The following is a 23,247-nucleotide window of genomic DNA, read 5'->3' on the forward strand; positions in this document are numbered from 1 at the left end:
TATGGAAGACCACAAGGTCTTCGTATATAAGACCACAAGGTCTTCTTATAGAAGACCACAAGGTCTTCTTATATAAGACCACAAGCTCTTCTTATAGAAGACCACAAGGTCTTCTTATAGAAGACCACAAGGTCTTCCTATGGAAGACCACAAGGTCTTCTTATAGAAGACCACAACGCTTTCTTATAGAAGACCACAACACTTTCTTATAGAAGACCAAAAGTTCGTCTTATAGATGACCACAAGGTCTTCTTATAGATGACCACAAGGTCTTCTTTTATAAGATCACAAGTTCTTTTTATAGAAGACCACAAGATCGTCTTATAGAACACCACAAGTTCTTCTTATAGAAGACCACAACGCCTTCTTATAGAAGACCACAAGGTATTTTTATATAAGATCACACGTTCTTCTTATAGAAGACCACAAGGTCTCCTTATAGAACACAACAAGTTCTTCTTTTAGAAGACCACACCGGCTTCTTATAGAAGACCACAAGGTCTTCTTATAGAAGACCACAAAGTCTTCTTATAGAAGACGACAAGGCCTTCTTATAGAAGACCACAAGTTCTTCTTATTGAAAACCACAACACTTTTTTATAGAAGACCATAATGTGTTCTTATAGATGACCACAATGTCTTCTTATATAAGATCACAAGTTCTTCTTATAGAAGACGGAAAGGTCTTCTTAGAGAACACCACAAGTTCTTCTTATAGAAGACCACAACGCCTTCTTATAAAAGACCACAAGGTCTTCTTATAGAAGACCACTAGGTCTCTTTATAGAAGACCACAAGTTCTTCTTATAGAAGACCACCAAGTCTTCTTATAGAAGACCACAAGGTCGTCTTATAGAAGATAAAAGAACAAAGGGTCTTCTCATAGAAGTCCAAAGGGTCTTCTCATAGAAGACTACAAGATCTTCTTATAGAACACCACAAGGTCTTCTTTTAGAAGACCAACGGATATTCTTATAGAAGGTCGTTTGATCTTCCTAAGATTATATTTTTGTCTTCAACTTTAAAATATTTTGGTCTTCTATAGGATGGGATTTGGGTCGTATTGAAGACCAAAGGGTCTTCTCATAGAATAGGTTTTCACATTTGCTCAGTTTGCATTACAACCTAATGTCCTCTACATAAAGTAACAAAACAAGCAATGAATTTTCACACACATAACCATTTACGAATACTTCTACGACTACATCCCAATGGTCATATTCACATACATATTAATTTTCGATGACCCCATTAACATCACACAAACATCCCATTTCTTTTTGTGGTGGTGGGAAGTCGTGGATTCATTTGCTTGAAACGTGTGTGTGCGACCTAATACATGTGTGCTTGTCACTTCTTATGTGAGTGTTGGCAACTTTGTTGTTGTTGTTCTTGGTATGAAGAAGGAAAACACAACGCTATAACCTACGATACTGCAAAAACTTCATAACAACAAGTGGGATGACAACCAACATTCCTTTAGGGCCAACATCGTAACAACAATATTGTGGTTTGGCTAAAATGTATTTAAAGGATTAATAACAGGCAACACACACTAACTGGCTATAAGTTTGTGTGCGTGTGACCATCAAAACATACTAGTTGCACATTTCCATTAAAACATACATACATATGTATGTAGGTATGTGTCCCTTAATATGATATACTAGCAGAAGCTTACATATATCCAACGATAAAAAGAACATTGACTTAATTGATGTTGTGATTTTTATAGGATTTAGTTTTCGTCTTTTTCGTGTTGTTGTTGCGTTTATTTCATTTTTTTCCTTTCTATCCAAGAGGCTAGACAATATCACGTTGCTGACATTTTTTCACTGTTTGAGTGGATTAACAGGTTTCCATGATAAATTGGTGTGTTTAGCTAGTCACGAAGCGAGGCGTCGAAGAAGAACTTATTAAATATGGAAACGTGGTGTCATTTTGTGCGCTTTTAACACCTCATTTCATTAGTTAATTAATTAATTAATTAATTAAATAATAACTAACTGTTTGTTTTATGAAAATGGCTAAATGCAGTTTTGTGAATATATTTAATTTGATTAGCATTTGATTGGTTGGTAATTGAAATTTTGTTGACAACTGGTTAGTTTAGTTTTGGAAGAGTCTATTCTAAGCGAGTTATTGATTCATTGATTTAATTAACCCACTTTTTTGTCGCCATGCAATTTTGTGCATTTGTTAAAATTTGAATATGGTGTTTACGTAATCCTCTCAAAATTATTAGATAGATTATAGCGTAATGCGGATTTGTGATTAAAAAAATAGCTACAAATTAAAATATGTTTATTGTTATTTTCACAGATTTTTTACATTTTTAAAAATAATTTATTCTATTTTGAACAAAAACTAGGACGAATGAGTTATATTGCCGAAACGAAGGAATATTATTCATACGCCACCATAAGGGATAAGGTTTGCAAAGCAAGCAGGGATATGTTGACTGCAAAAACACTATCCACATTTTGTTGTTCTCTATTAGACGGGAGATAGTGTTTTTGAAAAGCCTTTAGCAGCACTATTGTAAAGCAATAGTTGTGTGTTTATCGAAGTTAGTATTCGCACTTATTGTGGAAAAATCTGTCAAATGTAAATTTTCTTTGCAAAATTTAAACATTTTGTATTTTTGCAACAGTTTTGATCCATTGGGTTCGCTACATATATGAATTTTCTTTTCCGAGAAATCGGGAGTTATTTTTTAATCGCAGGATGGAGGATGGTGAAAATGAAATCTATATAAATTATAGGTCTTCAAGTAGTTTTCTGCATGGTGCCGTGACATAACTCCCAACGGACATTACTCCCAAAATGATTTTGAGAGCTATGCCCCCATTTGGAGTTATGTCCGTTTTATGAATTTAATTTTTTTTAGAAATACTATTTTTATTTAAAACTTGCAGAACCTGGTCTGCAGTGCTGACCCGTCGTAATGAGTTTTAATGACAACTTTTTATGGACTTTATGCTTGACAATTCAAAAATACCATAATTCTTCGGTCCATTGTCAAACCGAGGAGGATTTTAAATTTATCAACAGATTTTGTCTGTAACCTTTCTTTTCTCTTACGGACTTTGTCGGATTTTTTCGCCCATTGATGCTGTTCAGGATTTATTGTCGTCCATGTCCCCTGTCTTTTTACTAAAGCGACCTAATTATAAACGTTAAAAAAAAAAAAAACGGTTAAGTCGAATTCTTCCGCTATTGACACTTATACATATGTTTTTCTTGACCGAAATTCGTCTACAAATATATAGCATTTTGGACTACGGGACAATCTTGGACATGTTGACGATGTTTGGTGGAGAAGTTTCGTGACCTATGCGACCCTCAAATGTCAAATTACAGCTAGTTTGGTTAAAAATTGTAGCTAACATCCCCAAAATACCGAAAATCGTGATGCACCATTATATGGGGGCTATACCAAACCATGGAAAATCGGGAGGTATCGTTATATGGCGGCTATGGACCTATATGACATGGACCTATGTTAACGATTTTTTGTGGAGAATTTTCGTGACCACTGAGACTCTCAAATGTCAAACTACAGCTAGTTCGGTTAAAAATAGTAGCTAAAATTATCAAAATACCGAAAATCGGGAGGTATTGTTATATGGGGGCTATACCAAAACATGGATCTATGTTGACGATTTTTGGTGGAGAAGTTTCGCGACCACTAATACCCTCGAAAGTCAAAATATCGAAAATGGGGATGCACCGTTATATGGGGGCTATACAAAGCCGTGGACATATGATAACGTTTTTTGTGAAGAAGTTTCGTGACCCCTGATACCCTCGAAAGTCAAATTACATCTAGTTCGGTTAAATATTGTATCGAAAATCCTCAAAATACCGAAAATCGGGGGGTACCGTTATATGTGGTGCTATACCAAAACATGGACCTATACTGACGATTTTTGGTGGTGTGTGTCAAATTATAGCTAGTTCGGTTAAACATTGTAGCTAAAATCCTTCAAATACCGACAATCGGGGGGTGCCGTTACATGGGGGCTATACCAAAACATGGACATATATTAACGATTTTTGGTGGTAAAGTTTCGTGACCACTCAAATGTCAAACTACAGCTACTTCGGTTAAATCCTCAAAATACCGAAAATCGGACGGATAGACATGCATAGACTCTGAATTTTACCCTGATCAAGAATATATATACTTTATAGGGTCGCAAATGATTACTTCAATGCGTTACAAACGATACAACAAACTTAATATACCCTCCAAACTATGGTGGAAAGTATAAAAACAGGCGTGGTTGCGTCTTTAGGTCTCAAAGGAGTACCTAGATTGTAGATAAACCCGTAAAATTTTAAACCGATACATGCGTAATTTTTGCAAATATAGCATTTTTTTTTAAAAATACCGCATATGGGAGGCACCCCGCCCCTCTGCAATTCAATAAAATATGTAGCCTGTTTTCGGGGCCATACCTGTACATTCCCTGACAATTTCAGGAAAATTGGTTTGCAGAAAAAATTTAAATTGAAAATTGAAAAAAGTGGGCCTTGTAAGTTTTTTTATGACGGCATTTGATTTTTGTTCAAAAAGAGATGGCGTTTTTTAAATATGGCAAAGGAAAGTACACCGGCCCCACCGGGAGCCATCCCTGTACATTCCCTGAAAATTTCAGGAAAATATGTTCGGTAGCTTTGTAGATGTAACATATTTTAAAAAGCTGGCGTGGTCAAGTCTTTGGGTCCTTAAAAAGTAGGTAAGGTCGGAGACACACCACAATTGTCTCGCAAATTAATTTCCAAACCGATATATTCGTAATTATTGTAAATATAACATTTTTACTATTAAAGAAAACATAAATTTTTGTAAAAATATTCAAATACTTTTTTAAATAGTTTTTTTATATTACACTGTGCAACATTTTTAAGGCAATTTTGTGCAAACAATTTGAGCTGAGGATTTTTTGAAAGTACAGACCCAAACAATAAAAAACCCTAGTTGGGGTTTGTTGTGGTAGATCCAGCTTGGATTTTATGTCCCCATTTAAACATTGTTAAATATTGACTTTTTAAAACAATTCTGGGCTATATCTCTGAAACCTATGTTAATCTTCATCTCACCTCTGAAGCAAATTTGTAGATAAGGGCAAGAATAAAATATTTGTGGAAATAATGAACTCGAAAAACTACATTTACTGCCTCTTAATGTTTTTTTAATGTGTTCTATTTATTCGACCTTTTTTCTTTTTATTAAAAATGAAACGATAGTCAAACTCGAGGTCCTTGTTTTTTTTTGGAAAAATATTTGCTGGAATGTAATACACAGTATATTTTTCACCGACGATTTAATAAATATGTCAATAATAATAATTGTTCCACAAACATCACAGGAGGGAGACTTCTCTCATATCAATGAGTACACCCCGATTGATATTAGCCCAATGATATGGGACCTACTGTTTACCGCCGAGTCAATAATGTGGTGAAATCCGAAATGCGAGAATAAACTGTTGGTGTGAACTGTGTTTGAAATACGTGTTGTAAAAGATATGATGCAAAATACCGGTGAAAGAACATGCAGTAAGTATTTTAGAGTTTCAGAATGTTCTGAAGAATTGCTGAGAACTTTATTTGGAAGATTTTTGAAAAGGTTACTTGGTTCAAATCCCAATAATTTAGCTGATACTGACCAGAATTTCAGCAATTATGTACAATTTTCTATATTTTATAGATTTTGATGTCCTAGTTGGAGTTTTTTATGTGGGCTTATCAAAAGATAAGCTCCACTAGTTTAGGGCTACAATATTGCCAAAGACGGCGAGGCCAAATTCCTTATCATTTCTGAGATAAAACCCGATAAATGCAAAAAACTGTAGTTTTAGCCCGGTTTAGATCAGGCCATAAAATCCAAACTGGATCTGACAGAACAAAACACAACTAGGATTTTTGTACTCTCAATATGTACTTTCAAAAAAATCCTACTAGAAGTTGTTTGCATTTTCACAATTTTTTCCGAAACTATTTTCACAGTTTAAGAAAATGCAATGTTATATAATTTTGCAATTAAGATTAAAAAAATTGAGTGAATTTTTTTCAAAAATATTTCCACATTTACGATTTTTAAAACAGAAAAAAGCGAAAGGCGTAATTTTTTTTTTGAAAAAAATGCACTAGTTCGTCCAAAAATATTTTTGCATTTAAAGAAAATGCAAAGTTGTTGTAAATTTGTTTGCAAAAAATATCGCGATATTTTCCAAAAATTAAAATATTTGTAAAAATATTCAAATACTTTTTTTTAAAAAGGAAAAGTGTCGCTATGTATACGAAATGTCTTCTTCGAATACCGTAGTCTGGTAAAACTTCTCCGAATTGCTTCCAACAAATTCTGATATAACTTCTCTCATAACAATGAGTGCACCCCGACTCATATTAGCTCAATGATATGGGACTTACTGTTTATCTGAGAATAGCATTTACTGAATTGGAGTATAAGACGGCGTAGTGGATCGTTATTGGCATAATTTGTTGAAAATATTGAACTTGAATTGGCTGGAAATTTCGAGTTGGTCTTTTGGGGACATTTATTATGATTCTGCTTATAATCAGATCCGCATAATTGTTTTCCTGAATAACATTTAATATATTCAATTCGCTCACCAGTATTTTTAGCTGGTGTCGGCAGGTTTTTTTTTTTTTGGAGCATTTCTCAGAAAATATAATTCTCGAGAACAACTTGCTAGAACGAAAAGTTTTGAGACTGATCTATGCAAGGTTTGAAGTTTGGACAAAATCGATTACTCCCTTCGAGAGTTCTCCTGTGTACCATTTTAGCAAAATATTGTGAACTTTTGTGGGGTAGTGGATTTGTAGAGATGGGAAATGGGTAAATACCCAAATGGTAAAAACCCATTAAAATGGGTAAATTGGGTACAAATGGGTAAATACCCAGGTATAATATGTGGGTATAAACTACAGAAACTAAAATCATACAATTAGATGCGGTGTTTTAGAAAATTTTAACTGGCTATTAATAAAATTACATTTCTGTGGATACGGGGCAAGTTAAAATATGACCAATTTTGGTCCATATTTTGGTAAATCTCTCATATATTATGACAGCATCATTTTGATATTTGAGAGCTTTTAGAGCGGTTTGTTGTAGATCTCCATGCAGAAAAACATAAATGCTGGATCGATATCCAAACTTTATAATATTTCAGATGGATTAATCCACGATTTTAATGGATAATCTTGAGATTTAAATCCTCCTCGACAAAGCTATAATTTTTGCATTCATCGTTAAATTTTTCGCACAAGCAACTCCAACGACCGATTTGACATATAAAAAGTTTAGTCCGCGTGGTTAAACCGTTTATCTGGTATTCTTTCTTATTTTCTGTTTGACAGAAAAAAAATTTGATTTCAAAATAAAATTTTATTTACCCAAATAAACACCCAAAAAAGAAATTTATCGGGTATTTACCTGGTATTTACCCATGTTTTGGGTAAATACCGGGTAGAGTCCCATCTATATGGATGAGATATAAGTTTCAACAAAATAATTTTGGAATATCTGCTACCCTGACAGACTAAATTGTCTGAAACTAAACAAGACCATTATTTACTATTTTTGATAGCCTATAGGCTGAGGGTAAGTCCCAATCTACATTTGCCCAGTTACTTGCGGCAAGTCCCTGTTTGTAGGAGAGACACGTCAGGGGAATGGAAGTGGAAAAAACTTGTTGTATTATACTGTCAATTTTCAGACAATTAGTTTTATATTTTTCGTATTTGACATTATTAGCATTGTTTTGAAAACAAGACTTGCCGCAACAGAATTTCTTGTTTAGACGCTGGAGGCAATTTTAAAAGGGAACGTGGAAATTACCGCAATAAAGTTCTCGAATATAAATCTGGACTAACTCCCAGTAAACTTTCATCATACAACTTTAATTAGAAACAAGTAAAAAAGTATCAGTCTGCTTTGCCGACAGAGGTGTACCCTCATCCGGTGTGAATTGAAACATGTTTTTCCAAAAAACAAAAAAACGTATGTATTCTGGGGGTCTTTAGATTGGGCGCATGAACTTGCCGACAAAGATATGGATTATGATAAAATCTGAAAAGTGTTGCAGGGGAGGTACTTAAAGTAATGTACCGACATAGACCATTTTGGAAGTGTGTTTTATTTCGGGAGTCATTACTCTCGATAGGTCCATTATATCAGGAAACATGGACTTGCCCACGAAAAACATATCGTTGTAAACTGGGTTACTAGGAGAACCTTCGGTAAAAATGTCCATAGGATTCTCGCCCGGCCCCTAACTGCACTTAAACAAAAATGTTGATCATTTGTGTGGGTGGTACCCTAAGGAATGGAGTGGGCCCACTATTGAACATAAACTAAGTTTGGACCAAAAATTTCGACATCCAGATGTTGCGCTTACCATTTTAGCGAATATTTTCGAACTTTTGTGGGGGAGGTGCACACCGTGCACACCAGCCACTACCCATGCTGACCGTAGGGGTTTTTTACAGCTTTCGGGTAATTTTCTCAAGAAGTATGGACTTGCCACTCAAAAACTTGTACCATTGAAATAGGGGCATTGAGTACAAACTGTTGGAAGAAAAATCAAAACGATTCGAGAGGAGGTCCTGAACCGCACTTTTCCGAAATTTTGTGTCTGAGGTACTCGAAGGAGTTGACATATATAGTCCATTTTATAACCGTATCTATGTCTCGTAAAAATATCACGATGTGCAAAGTATTTACGCACCATTTTTGCGAAATTTTTTTAACTTTTCTGATGGAGGTACCCAAAAGCGTGGACTGATATAAGCCATCTTCGAACTTGATTTAAGTTTGAGCAAAATATTACAACTGCCAAATTTTGGACCGAATCGAATCCACAACACATGGTACCTTAGCGAGTTTCGGGCCATTTTGTCAGGAAGTATGGACTTGCCCCTGCAAAAAACTTTTACCGTCGTAATGGAGGCAGCGATTGCAAGTTGCTTCAACAAAAATCAAAATGATACGAGAGCTGGTCTTAAAGAGAACTTCTCCGAAATTTTGTGTGGGAGGTACCCGAAGGAGTGGACAAACATAATCCATTTTCGAACCTGGTCTATATCTGGTATCAAATCGGTCACTCACTTCAAGTGTTATCATGTGCACAATTTTTCCGAACATTTTTGAACTTTTGTGGGGGAGGTACGTGAAAGAGTGGAACGACATGGCTTATCTTCCAACTTAAACTAAGTTTGAACAAAATATTACGAAGGCTAAATTTTGGAATTTTGGTAGATCTGTTCGAGAGTTATATTGCGCTCCAACCACTACACACGGTGTCATAGGGGTTTTTTGCGCCTATGAGGCTATTTTTCAGGAAGTATTGATTTGCCACTGATCAAACTTGTACTGTCGTATAGAAGGCTGTGAATAAAAGTTGCTACAATCAAGACGATTCGAGAGCAGGTTCTAAACTGAACTTTTCGAACTTGTGTGTGGGAGCTACCTGAAGGAGTGGAGGGAGTGGGTCCATAATGGAACCTCATCTAAGTCTAGTAGAAATTTCACGATGTTCAAAGTAGGGACCAAATAGGTTACTCCCTTCAAGAGTTATCGTGCGCACAAATTTTCCGAACATTTTCGAAGTTATGTGGGGGAGGTACCGGAAAGAGTGAACCGATGTAACCCATCTCCGAACTTAAACTAAGTTTGGACAAAATATTACGAAAGCCAAATTTTGGACCGAATCGGTTGATCCGTTCGAGAGTGCATGACAGGCAGGGAGAGAGACAGACGGACATGGCAAAGTCACCTCCAAATTGTCTGAAACACATTTCGTCCAAACATACTTGGGGTCTAAAACCATTATTTCGATGAGGCACATTTTGAAGTATGAAAGTGTATATACCAGCGTTAGCATAAATGCTGAGGTTATAAAAAGACAACATTCAATAATCCAAACACGAAGTAAGACATTGAACTAAAGGTATTCAAAAATCATTAATTATTCCAGATCATTTCACTACTTGAAACCACTGTGTCACTATGCCAAATATAAATGTTCTTTGAGAAAAGTAAACATTCGCGCTTTTACAACAAACGGCATCAAAAAAGAAAGGAACACAAACACTAAACATTGCACTTTACTGCGGCCTTTTTTGTTATTGTTGTTTTTTAGTTTTATTTCACTGCTGGTGCTACTGTTAATAGTTTTTGTTGTTGTTATTACTGCTGCTGTTGTGGTTCTTTAGAAACAGCATGAGAGCGAGCGATTTTTAAGTAAACATGGCTGGTTATGACCATCAGCCCGTACAGAACAGCACGCTGTAGGGGGGCTCGTCAACAAACACGTTTGGCAAAAACCACAACTGGCTTTCGGCAAATTCTCTTAATTGGCGATATACTCACGTTGTTACACGTACTACGACGTTGCCAACAAGTATCAACAAACGTATCGCGCCGAACGAAGCAGAACAGGGACTAAAACAATGTAGCCCCCCCAAAATAAACAAATGGACGCACGAACGAACACGCACCGAAACTCAAAACTAATTCAATATTCTTAGTTTTTGTGTTGTTGGTCTATGTGAATGTTTGTGTTTTTGTGGATTTAAGGTGCGTGCTGCGGGTTGTTTGAGTATTGCTTTATTTTTTTGCTTTGCGAAATCACAAAAATCCAGTTAATATTGGTTTTCAAATTTTGCATTTGTTTAATTTTCTTTTGTTATTGTTATTAATTTTTTGTAAAGATTTGAAATATAATCAGCCGACGACCATCAGCGACACCTTTAGCTGTCGTTAATTATGTGATTTATAACCACCGTTTCGATATCAGAGATACTACCGTTGCCGATAATGAAGAGGAACGAACGTTCGTTCTAATGTCTTCGTTTGTTTCTTTTCTTTTGTTAATTGATGGTCGTTTTTTATTTACTACGTTGTTGTTTTTGTATTATTGTAAATTGTTGGTATTGATTTGTGTTTTTAAATTTTATGATTGCTACTCTTTTGTTTTGAAAAGGAAAGTTCTTAAAGCAGTCAACCGTTTTGAAGTAATCACTAAACCACCCGTTGGTGTTTTCAAAACGTAACGTTCCGATCGAGTTGCAAGTCCTAACTGAAATTTCAAATCAAACCGAGTAGCAATATAACCGGTGGCGGTAAATATTTTTGGTTTGATGTTGGCGCTGGTTGGAGATATCCTTTGGCATGTTGCATGAAGTAATTTAGGGTTGCCATCATTGACTATTTGAGGTTATTTTTTAGATTATTTCCTAATCTGATCATAATCAGAAAATAACAGCACGACTTTTAAGAGAAAAGTCCAAGGTATTAGAACCCGAAACGCTTTCCATTTGAAGTGCTGCCCATGTTAAATATTTAAATGTAAAAAAATAACAAATTGACGATTTTTGATCGGAAAGCCGAAATACTAAAACTTTTGTATGCTGTGAAACGTATGCTACTCTAATCGTTATAACTACATAAATTTCGAGATAAAAACAATTGTATAAATCAAAAATAATTTCAATGATTAGGCTAATTGTTAAGTGGATTATAAATCTGAAATTATCAATCTCTGAACTTTGGAATGAAACACACTTTTTGTGTGAAAATTAAATTTAATAGGATTAATTTGCACACAGAACTGAATGAGAAAGTAGTCAAAGACGCACAGTGGGTTATTTTATAGAAACTTTAGTCAACAAATAAAACGAGGTTTATGTAGGAAGACGACATAGAACTTAGATAGATACTTCGAAATGCTATATACTATATTGTATCAGGATGAAATGTCAATCTAAATATAGGGTATGTAGTACGACACCACTTACGACGTAGTACCACTTTAACATGTAGTATCAGCAGTACATTTGGATATTGGTTGCTATATACACCTCTATAGGGTCAATTAATATAATGTTCTGAAAACCACAACACTAGTGGTCTTTTGGCAACTATGTCTTGCAGACTTAGTTCGGATGTCTCAGCGGGTTCCTAAAGGAACGGGTGCCCTAAAGCTATAAATCTACGTTGGGTTTGTGAAGGGCAGAAATAGAGGAGATACACAACCTTTTACTCATCTTCCTTTGTTTCCGCTTTCGTTATGAAGAAGATAGCTTTATTTAAACAGCAGGAGTGAATTCTTTCCTATCTTTCTAGTTGGTTTGTGAAGCACGCAGGCATGACAAGATGCTCCATCTTTCCACATTTCTACACCACGCAGCCTTGCGGCATTACTCGCCTCGATGTCTATACACGCAGAAAAATATATCTTAGAAATATGTTTAGATCCAAACAACATTTGCAACATTTTGTAACGTATCTCAATTTTACTTGTTTGGAGGAGGAGTTTTGTCAAAGAGAGTAACAACAGGGCTCTCGCGGCTGCGGAACGCTTTTTTATAATAAATGTTTCGTGCTTTGTTGTTGTTAACCAACGTAGCAAGCGAAGGGGCAAATAAAAATGTTGTTCCTTTTTCTTCAGTTTTCTAAATACAATCGTTGAGTAAGACGGTAAAGAAAGGTGAATAGAAATATTTTATTGGACAAGGAAGAAATCGCATTTAATATCGTTAATTACATCAATACATTTTTCATATATATACATATGTATATTTGAAATATGGATGTACCTATGTATATATTACATTATATAATCATTTGATTCAAGATGCCGATTTCCCGCTGATGATTTCAACTTTGAGGAACATGTGTTTTTCACAACTAAGGAGAAGCGTTCAACGATGTTTCTATATATTTTTTATACCCACAGGGTATATACCTGAGGATATAAATACACTTTCATACGGGCAAAATGTGCCTCATCGAAATAATGGTTTTAGACCCCATATGGTTCTCTCCCTCCCTGTAAAAGTAAACATTTTTGTTTAAGTGCTGTTCGTTGTTGTCCTGTTTACAGCGATATTACTTTTTCCGTGGACAAGTTCATGCTTCCTGGCATACTGGTCCAAATGTTATACGATGACCCACTGAAATGACTAGTGGGTGCGATATCTATCGAAAAGATATGACTCCCAAAATAAGATCCACTTTCATAATGGACTATGTCGGTCCATTCCTTCATGTACCTCCTCCGCAACACTTTTGATCCACATTTTTGTCTTTACGTTCAAATGGGCCGCAAAATTCTGAAAAGATCCTAAATACATTCAATCTGTCCGTAGATGAAAGTTTTAAATTCACATAGGCTGAGGGTATATCTCTGGCGGCGAAGCCGACTGATACTTTTGTCCTTGTTTTACTACAACTTTGACATTTCTTAAATTCTGGAGATATGTTTGTAAAATAACGCGCAATCTTTAAATAAAAATAAAAGTAAGAAAGTATCAGTCGGCTGTGCAGACGAAGATAGACAGGGCAATCATGAATATTTCCCTCGGAATTTTCCGCACGGAAAATAATTCTTAAAAGTGATTTTTTTTAAATAAATACTTGTGGAACAGTCTCGCAGAATCGACAAAAATATCTTCTTTTTTTAACATAAATATGAAATAAAAATGTGTGGAATTGGAATAATTGCCCTGATACACTCAGCCACTGATCAAAAAAAAAAAAAAAACAAAACCAAACCAAACACAATAATTATGCCGCATATAAAGTATATTGATTTTGGGGGGCTATACCAATTATTGACTTTCCAAAATATTTTTAGTTACCAAACTTCTTTATGAAGGACTTGAAATATTAAATTACGTTAAACTAAGTTTGAAAGAATTTTTTGAAAAAGTTTAAGAGTTATCTTGCACAATAGCCATTTTAGTATGTGCCGGGAGGGTTTTGGAGCTTGGGCTATTATGTCAAGAAGTATTGACTTACTCCGGAAAAAGATTGTACCGATGTAAATGAGTTCGCTACAACAACCTACTAAGAAAAGAATCAAAACGATGCGAGAGTAGCTGTCAAACTTTTTTTCGAATTTTGTGTGGGAGGTACCCGAAGTAGTGGACCGATATAGTCCATATTCGAGCCCGATATATATCTGGAAGGAATAATACGATGTGCAAAGTTTGGATCAAATCAATTGCTCCCTTCGAAAGTTATCGTTCACACCATTTTACAGAAAAATTTTGAACTTTTGACGGGGAGGTACCCGAAGGAGTGGACCGATATGGTCCATCTGCGAACTTAAACTAAGTTTGGACAAAATATTACGATACCCAAAATTTGGTTCGAATCGGTTGATCCGTTCCAGAAACGAAATGAAACGAATTTCGTCCAAACATACTTGGGTCCAAAACCGTTATTTCGATGAGGCACATTTTTGGTCGTATCAAAGTGTATATGAGGAAAAGTCAAAATTTTTTAGTTTCCATGAAGCCAAGGTTTGCACTATTATAATACGCGAACTATTGTAGTTTACCAGTAACTATGACTATTGCTGGATTATTTTAGATGTTTTTGTACAAAGCTCAAAAATTTAGCAAAAAAATTTAATTTACGTGGTAGTTACGACCGCGTAAAAGAAAAAACATAGGTAACAACACGTTGAAGCTAAACAGGTTTTTTACATTGCTATTCGATTTCTGATTAAACCATTCAAATGACGGACATCTGTCCAAAGTAAAAGTAGGAGAATACAAAATGAAGATTACACTTCTAATGTATCACTTTCCAAAATTTCCACTGCATCCACCTTTTATGGATGCTGACATTTTGAAGCCGGATTTCAGGTGTTTTTTGTATTTTTTATGTAAGTGGGACGCGCATTCGGATATTTCGATAAACCAATTATAGCATTAAAGAACTCGCGATTTCGCATAATCTGATATGTATATTGAGTATGTAGCCCACTTAGCAGCAGAGTAATCTACTGCCAAAGGCCAAAATTTAGTGCGATATATTTTCAAAAAAACCTATTTTTTTGGGTACAGTATTTACAACATCGTTTTAAGTGTGCTGGTACCACGCGATATTTTAGTTTTTCGACGATCCGGATCATAGGAATCACAGATCGTAAAAATCCATCTACTAGAACTGCGAAAATGGCTACTGCAAAAATTGAAAAATTTGAGTAAAATGTTTTTGAAAATATCGCGGATTAAATCGCGTTTTCTGTGGATCGTTTCCTTTTCAATGAAGAAACTGACACATCACTCGAGTTTTTGCGAAAACAGTGGATTAAAAAATTTAGTGCCATGGGAGCTTTATCCGATTTATCCCAAAAATAGTGTGTGATGCTACATCCACGGTTCTTGATGGATTTTATCGAAATAGGTTTAGATCGATGTATTTTTTCATGGATGATAGTGAAATCGGATGCGCATAAAAAGTGTATGCACTTTGTGCAAAATATAAGCGTTATACAGTTTGAAGCACACTAAACTGCAGACGATGCTACATCTTAGCGGCCAAAGTAAAACCTGGCAAATGTGTACAAATTAAAAGAGAAGAATTCGCTGTATTGGTAAACCGCATGCGCATCAAGTGACTTTGAAGATTTCGCAATTTATACGCATTTCAAAATGAACATTACCCGATACAATTTTATTTCAAGATTATACCCCATTTAAAGGAACCCAACATTTATTTGATAGATATCCATATCTTCTGCTAGATGTTAGCGTGTTTTCGAGAACTGATTAGAATAAAAAATGTGATTTATTGCGTGAAATTTAACTAAAATAGAAGAAAAACTCCGACCTATTTTTCTTACATTTTGTTCAACTAACTCACAAAATAAATTTTAATAAATATTTTCTCTTACAAAAATTTTATAAATTTCCTCAATATATTTTTTGTTTTTTTGCTATAATATGCAAACTGCAAAACGGATTTGTATAGTTTTGGTTTCATTTGAATCTTCGCGATTTTTAGATTACGTACATATTTTTCATATATTTTTCAGATGCATAAACAGCTTGAATTTTATCAGAAGAAGTTGTAAACTACCAATTGTTTTGAATGCTTTCCTAATTTCCGCGAACATTTACAACCTTTTCACTTAAGTTATGGGACCTCGGTAAACATATAGTATGTAGGGAGCCCCAAATTAAGAGAGTTTCTCAATATAATGATTAGAGTCTTTTAAAGATTTGTTTCTTTTTATCAAAATTGAAACCGCCATAACTTTTGCGCGCAACAACCAAAATTAGTATCTCGAACAGATTTATGAATGGGATTTTTTTCCCAATCTATGTACCAAAAATCTTTCATGTAGCTTAAAAAAATTTTTTTTAATTTTTTTTTATGGAAAACTAAAAAATTTTGTCTTTTCTTCATATACCTTTTCTAGCCTAAGGCTGAGGGGATAAACATTTTTTCTCATGAAGGTACCTCCCCACACAAAAGTTCAAAAATTGTCGCAAAAATTATGCGCAGGATAACTCTTGAAAGGGCTTACCAATTTGATCCATACTTTTCACATCGTAATATTTCTACCAGACATAGATCGAGTTCGAATATGAACTATATCGGTCCACTCCTTCGGGTACCTCCCCCACAAAATTTCCGAAAAGTGCAGTTTAAAATCTCCTCTCGAATCGTTTTGATTTTTGTTGTAACAATTTGTATTCGCATGGCAATACTTCCTAAGAAAATTGTACGAAAGCTGTAAAAACCGTTATGTCACCATGTGTAGTTGCTGGAGCGCCCGATAAACCTCGAACGGATTTACTGATTCAGTCTAAAATTTGGAAGTCGTAATATTTTGCCCAAACTTAAATCAAGTACTAAGATGGGCAGTATCGGTCCACTCCTTTGGGTACCTCTCCCACAAAATTTTAAAAATCACGTATGCCCTAATCGTCACATATTTCTATGAAACATAGATCAGGTTAGAATATGAACTATGTATATGATACGACCAAAAAAGTGCCTCATCGATGTAACGGTTTTAGACCCCAAGTATGTTTGGACGAAATCCGTTTCAGACAATTTGGAGTCGATTTAGCAATGTTCGTCCGTCTGTCTGTCAGGCTGGCTGGTGCGCACGATAACTCTCGAACGGATGAACCGATTTGGTCCAAAATTTGGCTATCGCAATATTTTGTCCAAACTTAGTTTAAGTTCGGTCCACTCCTTCGGGTATCTCCCCCACAAAAGTTCAAAATGTTTGTCTAAAATGGTGTGAGCGATAACTCTCGAAGGAAGTAATCGATTTGGTCCAAACTTTGCACATCGTATTATTCCTGCCAGATATAGATCGGGTTCGAATATTGCAACCTCTTGTTTTGTAAACACTTTCGTCGGGGTTGTGTGAGGTTGCCAAAGAAAAACTTCTCATTGAAGTTTTTTCGTGGTTCACCTTTATACTTCGAGCTGACGATTGATGTTTGGGTACAAAAAGTTTTTGTTGAAGAAATTATTGAAAAGTAACTTCGCACTATAGGTAATTTGCCCAGTTTTTGAGGCAAAAAGTCGATTTTGCAACTTTTAATAATAATAATTTTTTAGTTGGCATTAAAAAAAGAACATGTCAAAATTTATTAATATGAATGATATATTTCAAAATAGCGTCATTATCGCGGTTTAAATTGCAGTCAAAGTGAGAATTTCGAAGAAGAACTAAAAAATATATATATTGTAAGACATATTTCAATGTATTTAAAACCGCGGAAAAATAAACCAAATGTAAATATATGTAAAATGGAATAGATTGGTAATTGCGAGAGGAATTTATTTAATATATAATATAGCTTAAACATTATGGGTAGCGACCAAAAACACAAAAAGTCAATAATAAATATTTTATTTTTCTTAAACTCACTTCATATAGACTTATACTAAATTGGCCGTATTTGGCCGTGATTCTGCTATTGGGAATATCTTCAGCAAAGGGTTCTGAATCATCTACATAATTACCAAGGTGCGATTTTTTGCGTTTTTTGAGTTATATCACTTTTTTGAAGGTGCCCTCCTTGCAGAAAAATATATATTTTTTTAATTTTTTGTTTGGTGAAGGAAATATTAAATACGAAAAAGCATCCGATTTGACCTAAAAAGACATTTTCTTTAAAGAAATATTCACCATGTGTTCTAAAACTGTGCATACGTGTTGGGGTCAACATTTTTGTTAATTATAGCTGTAATAAGTTCTAACTAGGGATCATGATTGCCTGATTTATTTGGTCCTTTAAAAATATAATATTTATACAGATCTTTTCGCGAATAAATATTTTAAACATATCAATGTTTATAAAAATCTTTTGGCGGATCAGTACTTTAGTTCATTGTAACCGTTTTTCTTTTATTGTAACCGCTTTTATTGGGTTGGAACGGATAAAATAGGTAAAATGAGAATAGGGGGTAGGAAAAAGAAAAGTTGTTCGTTATATCCTGCGTTCGTTATAGACGTATTCGTCTGTAAAATTTTTATTAAAGCCTAATTTTAAATATCATATATTTAAATATTTGAAACAGTGCTTAAATTCGTCGCTATCCGCTTCTGCTTTAAAGCGGGCATGAAAATCGTAACAAATTGTAAAAAATTCTATTCGCGGGGTAACAGCTTTTGTTTGTTATAGTCGTGGTCGTTTTAAGAAGTTGAATGTGTGTACAAATATTAAGAAAAATTCTTTGGAAACATAAAACTTTGTTCGCTATAAACGCAGTTTCTTATAACCGATGTTCGCTATATCCGAATTTTACGTTGTAATTCTTTGTTTTATCTTACTTTTGCATATAAAGCAATAAAAATGTATAAAAAGCCCACATATCCACCGCTATTAATTTTTGCCTCAAAAACAGGCCAAATTACCTATAGTGCTTCGGTGGAGAATATTCACAAAACAAGAACAATGCCAAACTTTCTCCGCTAATAAATTAGTTGATCTAAATTATTAAAACTACAACAATGGGATTAAGTCAGATTATTTTGAAAAAATAAACAAAATTGTAACAGCTATCCCAATAAAAAACGCCACCAATACCCAATTTATTGGATTGTTTGAAATATAGTATTCAATATTCAGCAAAAATTACTTTAAAAATAAACCAGTAAAGAAAGGATCAAAGTCAGGCGGGGCCGACTTTATGATACCCTACCTCACAGTGAATAATTTCGATATAACTTGGCACATTTATGTCTAGACCAAATTCCGTTAAACGTTCCAAATTTCATTAAAATTTGGCGGATATAGCGTGCATCAAATACCTCAAATCAGCCAAAAGTATATATGGGAGCTATATCTCTAAATCTGGACTGATATCGAAATAATATTGCACATTTATTTCTAGACCAAATTCCGTCACAGATTCTAAATTTCATCGGTCTAGAATTTATTATATAACAGAGCTTAGTGGTAAATAAGTGAGTGACTGAAAGATCTTCGCCCAGCAGAAAGCGCTGAAGCTATAAACTTGCAGTTTTGAGTGTCGGGTTTTTGGAAAATCGAACTAGAAGGGTAGTAAAATGCGCTAAATAGGATACCCTTTGTATTAGGTAAACGGAAAGAGGTAAATTTGGAATGAGGGTAACTGGTGGAGGTTAGAAAGTTATACTAAAGGGTTTTTGGGAATTCGAACTAGAAGTATACGAAAAGTACTAAAATTCACTAAATTTGGTACCAATTGTATATTTTGAACGGGTATAGCTATAATCTGAAATTTGATGTCGGGTGTACGGAGAGGCGGTAGGGTGTACTAAAAATGCTAAGTAGAACTAATTTTGGAATCGTTTGGTATATGGAATGGAGATAGAAAAGAGATTTTGGAAATTTGTGCTTTGTTATGGGATATAGGGATAGAGTTAGAGTGTAGCGTTGTTATATGGAGATGGTTTAGAAAATATGTACATATGTATGTACCATAAATATACGAAAAGTACTATATTTTTCTAAATATGATATTTGGTCAACGCTGGTATTCTAAAATTTGGTATTAGAGTTACTGTTGGTGTGTGGGGTTTAGATATGGAGGAGGTGTAAGGTTGAGATATGGAGGTTTTTGAACGACGATAAGTACTGAAGGGGTTGAGCAGGAATTTTGAAATTCGGTATTGGGATAAGAAAAAGGTTTTGGAAATTCCTACTTATGTGTACTAAGTGGTACCAAATTTGCTACAACTTGGATTTGGGAGAACGGGGGCTATATCCAAATCTGAACCGATTTTGATATAATTAGGCACATTTATTTCTAGACCAAGTTCCGTCAAATATTCCAAATTCCATTAAAAGTGGACAGATATGGGGTGTTTGGTGCAGCAAATATGCGAAATCGGCCGAAAATATATGTATATGGGAGCTATATCCAAATCTAAACTGATTTTCACCAATTTTCCAAAATAGCGTTCATTCTATGGCTAAAAAAATTATATTCCCCAAATTTCAGCTGGATCGGGCAATAAATGCGACCTGTACGTTGCGAACAAAAATACGTGTTCAGACGGGCGGACGGCCATGCATAAATCGACTAAGGATTTTTTAAGGATTAGGAACTATGGGTCTATTTCGTTTCATTATGCATTTTACATACAAATGCACAATGACATAATACCCCTTACCACAGTGGGGTGTAGGGTATAACAAATGAAGTTGCCCAAAGAAACCAAAGGGTTTCCAATGGATTCCAACAAAACCGAATTGGTATGTACATCGGAACCCCTTCATAATTTTGGTGTAGTACAGTGTTATTATTATGGCCTGTTTCCGTAAGACGATTCGAATTCAAATTCGTTCGAATTATTACCAAACTCCTGTTGTTGCAGAAAATATTTTTTTTTTTGATTGAAAACAAAACAAATCAAATATTATTCAAACAAGTAAAAAAGTATCAGTCAGCTTTGCTGACAGAGATATACCCTCAGCCTGTGTATATTGAAACAATTTTTTCCCAAAAAAATGTATGTATTTAGGGGGTTTTAAAAATTTTGGATGTATGAGCCGACAAAAATGTTGATTAGGATTAAATATCAAAAGTTTTGGGTAGGAGATACTTTAAGGAATGGATCGACCATTATGGAAGTGGATCTCCAGCCACTACACTGGTGCCATAGGGGGTTTTTACATCCTTCGGGCTGTTTGCTCCAGAAGTATGGACTTGCCCCTGAACAAAAATTTTACCATCGTAATTGAGGCAGCGAATGCAAGTTGCTTCAATAAAAATCAATGTGATTCGATTGCAGGTCGTAAAGTGAACTTATCCGAAATTTTGTGTGGGAGGTACCGAATGGAGTGGACAAATATAGTCCATATTTGAACCTGATCTATATCTGGTAGATATATTAGTTTGTGTAAAGTATGGACCAATTTGGCCACTCCCTTCAAGAGTTACCGTACGAAAAATTTGTCCGAACATTTTTGAACTTTTTTGGGGGAGGTACCTGAAGGAGTGTACCGATATGGCTTATCTTCGAACATAAACTATGTTTGGACAAAATATTACTAACGCCAAATTTTAGGCCGAATCGGCAGATCCATTCGAGAGTTATCTTGCGCTCCAACCACCTCACACGGTGTCCTAGGGGTTTTTTGCAACTTTGGGGCTATTTTCTCAGGAAGTGTGGACTTGCCCCTGATGAAACTTACACCGTTGTATAGGGGGCAATGAATACAAGTTGCTAAAACAAAAATCATAGCGATTCACGAGCAGGTCCTAAACTGAACTTATCCCAAATTTTGTGTGGGAGGTACCCGAAAGAGTGGACCGATTGAGTCCATATTGGAACCTCATATTGCTCTGGTAGAAAGTTTACGCTATACAAAGTATGGACCAAATCGGTCACTCCCTTCAAGAGTTATCGTGCGCACAAACTTTCCGAACATTTTCGAACTTTTGTGGGGGAGGTACCGGAAGGAGTGGACCGATGTAGGTCATCTTCGAACTTAAACTAAGTTTGGGCAAAATATTACGAAAGCCAAAATTTGAACCGAATCGGTTCATCCGTTCGAGAGTTATCGTGCGCTCCAGCCAGCAGGACAGACAGACAGACGGACGGACATGGCTAGATCGACTCAAAATTGTCTGAAACACATTTCGTCCAAACATACTTGGGGTCTAAAACCATTATTTCAATGAGGCACATTTTCATCGTATCAAAGTGTATATACCTTCCTTAGCCTAAAGGCTGAGGGTATAAAAACAGAAGTTTGGTAGTATTTCGAACGAATTTGGATGCGAATCGTCTTAGTGAAGCAGGCCATTAATATTTTATTTATTTAGTAAAGTCCTGCATACTCATAATTGGGATACTTTCTACTTTCTAAAATGCAATCGAATTCTAACCACCATATCGAGCCCTTCCCGCGAAAAAGATGTAAGCGACATTTTTTCGATTTTCGTTTTTTTACGGAAATCTATGAAGAATATTCCAACACACCATCTCCCAAATTTTTAGAACTCAGCCATGTACCGTTACGAAATTAGAGCAAAAACAATTTTGATGTAAGCGCCATTTTTGCTTTTTGTGTACATTTGTTTGTGACAGCGAATTGTCGCTTACATCAAATTGCACATTTACATACCATGTCGTCATTCAACTTTATTACAAGAAATACGTTTTAATCTTATAATTCTTCGAATAAATACTTGCTATAAAATTAGTGTGCTTTGTTTTTAAATTGTAGATAAGAATTACTCTAAAAATGATTTGTTTCAAATAATTTTTTTGATGTAACCGCCACTTCTCAAAGTAAAAGCCTGATTGCGTGACAGCGAAAAAGATGTAAGCGACACAAACTACCGTTATATTGAAGATATTCCACAATTTTTTTATTTTTTCGGTAAATAGGATTTAATAACAGAACTATACCAAATTTGAATAAACAATTTTGGTTATATCAAAAGTTATTCAATAAAAACCGTCTCCTGTAAAATTAGCTTTTTGTCGCTTACACCTTTTTCGCGGGAAGGGCTCGATATGCTCTTTATGATATTGAGGATAATTGAGGATATTGCTGAAAAATCTTAATATCTGACAAACACGGTAACACCGTTCTGTACATGTGTCAGTCCTTCTTGCAACATATGCGCATGTCTTTGTATTAGAGCAAAGCTCGTGGTCCTGTCATTCCTGCATGTCAAACCAATCGTTGTTTATTTAACATCAGTCAGGTTGTTTGAATTCTTCATCAACATGAAAACCATGTCAAATTTCATTAAAACGTATTAGGAAAGGTTACTTCTTCGATGTTTGCCTGTTAGCCAACGTTGGCACCCCAAACAGCATGTCTAAGTGTAGAAGCACCTGTGTGCTTCTTCGTTCAGTGATGGTGCTGGCTGGTGCGGTTGTTTGTTTATGTTCGTTCGTTGGTTGTTAAGGAAATATTGTTGTTAGTGCCTGATACGTT

General features: G+C 35.1%; 1 protein-coding gene across 12 annotated transcripts in view; it reads right to left on the minus strand.

Annotated features, from left to right (window-relative positions):
• Window positions 1-23,247, minus strand: part of Nep1 (M13 family metallopeptidase neprilysin 1) — a 97,968-nt gene that overhangs the window by 63,388 nt on the left and 11,333 nt on the right. The window contains exon 1 of one of the 12 annotated variants that reach the window (XM_073977655.1): window positions 10,409-11,122. The exons of 10 other annotated variants lie outside the window; for them this stretch is intronic. The gene's annotated coding sequence lies outside the window, so the exon portion shown is untranslated. Of the gene's footprint in view, window positions 1-10,408; window positions 11,123-23,247 lie in introns of those variants that run through there. One more of the 12 variants, XM_073977652.1, reaches the window with a different exon arrangement.

The sequence above is a fragment of the Musca autumnalis genome, unplaced genomic scaffold, assembly GCF_047663935.1.
Source record: "Musca autumnalis isolate F117 unplaced genomic scaffold, ASM4766393v1 scaffold_3, whole genome shotgun sequence".
NCBI lineage: Eukaryota > Metazoa > Arthropoda > Insecta > Diptera > Muscidae > Musca > Musca autumnalis.